At 39.9% G+C, this 2711-nt stretch overlaps 1 non-coding gene across 1 annotated transcript; it reads right to left on the reverse strand.

Annotated features, from left to right (window-relative positions):
• Nucleotides 1-2381: 2381 nt before the first annotated feature.
• trnai-uau (transfer RNA isoleucine (anticodon UAU)) lies at nucleotides 2382-2475 on the reverse strand. The gene is made up of 2 exons: nucleotides 2438-2475; nucleotides 2382-2417 (listed from the first exon to the last, which is right to left on the reverse strand). It is a non-coding gene; the product is annotated as a tRNA-Ile (tRNA).
• Between the last annotated feature and the right edge of the window lie 236 nt (nucleotides 2476-2711).

The following is a 2711-nucleotide window of genomic DNA, read 5'->3' on the forward strand; positions in this document are numbered from 1 at the left end:
CTACAGGCTCGCAATTATCGCGCCTTTGTATCCTGTTTATTCTCTTCGTCACACTCACCACTCTTCCTTTCCCATCAGATGTTTTCAATGACTTATTTTCTCACTGCTAAATATCAGCCATACACACGAACTCCCACAAAAGCAAAGCTTTAAATCACTGAAATGGCTCCGCTTTTACATCCCAGCAAGCCAAAGCTATGAAGTGCCTTTATGTGAAAATGCAATCAAAAGGCAAATTGTCAACATGTCAGATGACATGGAGCTTGTTTTCTGTGAATATGATACTCATTTTGGTTTGTCCTTTGGGTGTGTTTGGGCAAAACAAGTAAGTAGGCTGGTTCACATACAGTGTTTTTCTTCTTTAAATAACTTGTGTCACTCACTTTCTGTTTACTGTCTACACTTCAATGAACACATCAGCAACTTGGCATTTAGTATCTTGCCCAAGGATACTTTGGCATGCATACTGAAACAGCAGTGATTTAAACCACCATCCCTCCGATTAGTAGATTGCCTGCTGTACCTCCTGAGCTGCAGCCACTCCAAAGCAAGTTCTTAATCAACCACTTTAGCCCATAAATTTAATGACTGTGAGCCAACACTTTAAAACTGTTTACATTCTAACATTTGTCTACTCTCTCCCATAGTTTATGCTTTCCTATCTGTTTTGTTGGTCGTAGTCACCCTGCACTCCTCTTTTCTGTTTTCTCTAGTGGCCCCCTTATCCAGAAAGCCCTGCAGTTCCCTTTCTTCTGCAGTGGAGTTCGTCCACCCCACTGGGTAACTTCTGCTTGTTGAGCTTTCTCTCTGATGCTGTAATGTCAACACAAATGCACTATGTAAATAAAATCACTGACTGCATTTAGCTTTAATGCTGCTATTTTCTTTATCTGCATTACAATTCCTCTCACATAATTATATCTCAGACTGTATGTCTTTGGCTCTTAACGATAACAGAAATCTACTGTTTGCTTAACCATTTTTGCTTTTCCTGCTCTGACACATTTATTCTAATATAGATAAAGCACATGCTGAGAGAATAAAGCTGGTTCTCACTGGACACCAAGTGAAGGGAGAAGGGGGTGAAAAGATAACATTGGCAGAATGAAAGGACACTCCTGCAAATGTTTGGGCAAACAGGCAAGGTGTGGTGATGATAGGCACTGCAATGAAAATGTAAAGAAAACTAACAAAGTGTGTTTGCTTGGACTGGAGGAGACACGGGTAATGTCTTGAACAGTGAAAGTCTTTCAGTAGACCTCGTTTTCGACTTATCTGAGGCAAATGATTTCAGCTTTGCATCATATCATCTTGTAGCACTGCCTGTCCATTTTTATATCGTACACACGACAAATATAGTAAATCAGCTTTTCCCCTGCTCTACTCATACGTATTTTCATTTACAGCGTCACAAAGATAGACCTCAGTCATGACTTACTCCAAAAGATAGTTTCGTCAGTCTTTTAAAAATACATCAATAAAATGCAGACATCCATATGTGCAGAACGTGCAGACAGATGAGAACACACAGAGTACAGACATGTGAAGACGTTGGGGGGAAACTGTTTTTATTCAAACAGCAGAGACAGCCAGTCAGATTCAAACGTCAGGAAAAACAGCGCAGCTAATCCAAACGTTGGACAACAGCGACATCTAGTGGTACAAGGGCAAGGGGAAACGTGAAGTCACAGTTTTGGAAATCTACTGCATACACTTGTCGCTCAGCAGTGAATCACGTGCTTTGAAATTTGTTTTTGTATTCAAACCGTGTTATGGTGTTCATATCAGCAGCTTGAGTACAAGCTCTGTAATGGAAGCAAAAGGTTTGAAACCGCGGGGGTGGGGCACACACACGGAATGAATAAACTGTGTATATATAATAAATTCGTTGCACAAAGATGCAAAAATATTCATGTATTCATCTATTACTTTCTTAAAGTTTTTATATTTTCTAAAATATCATATAAAATATCACATCGTGCAAGACGGGGGAATACGAATTCAACATTTCACTTCCCTGTCAGAGTGAGAAGGCGCAGAGATGGAGAGTTGCTGCCTCCTGCTGGCGTTGAAGCGCAAGTGTCGCTTAAGTGTCTAATAACTACGTAGTCCAGCATTCAAATTTAAAACTGTAAGTTAGATAATTAGAACTAATAATTAAAACTAATTGGATTAAAAAGTAGGCTTGTCATATTTAAATTTGTATTATCTTTAGTTTAAATGGAGCCAGCGTACAAACTTTGAGCGTCGACAATAATTTGTTTACAGTGAATTTTTAATAAGTCTATCAATCACCCTGTGATGCGGGTGACAAGCTGTCAGAGGTCGATTTACAAAAAAAGATTAAACACGGGTAACTTCAGGGCGTACTATCAAAAGGCTGCTCCAGGTGAGGCTCGAACTCACAACCTCGGCATTGCTCTACAGTGTACTGTCATATAAGTACCGCGCGCTAACCGATTGCGCCACTGGAGCTCACTGCATTAAGCCTGCAGTTGAGCTTATAACCCTGAAACAGATGTGGCGTCACGTCACTGATGTTTACTGATTTTACACCTTTGATATAGTGATTGAATATATCGAGAGAATAATGTTTGTTTAAACGCGATGACGACCATCGGTGCATTTACTGACTTCTGTTGAGAAAAGCTGCTAAGACGTGTTTAACAGCGGTAATGACAGGAGCGTCATGATTCAAGTACATTTTAACT

This window comes from Pundamilia nyererei, unplaced genomic scaffold (assembly GCF_000239375.1).
Source record: "Pundamilia nyererei isolate P.nyererei 1_Seehausen unplaced genomic scaffold, PunNye1.0 scaffold00062, whole genome shotgun sequence".
NCBI classification, from domain to species: Eukaryota; Metazoa; Chordata; class Actinopteri; order Cichliformes; family Cichlidae; genus Pundamilia; species Pundamilia nyererei.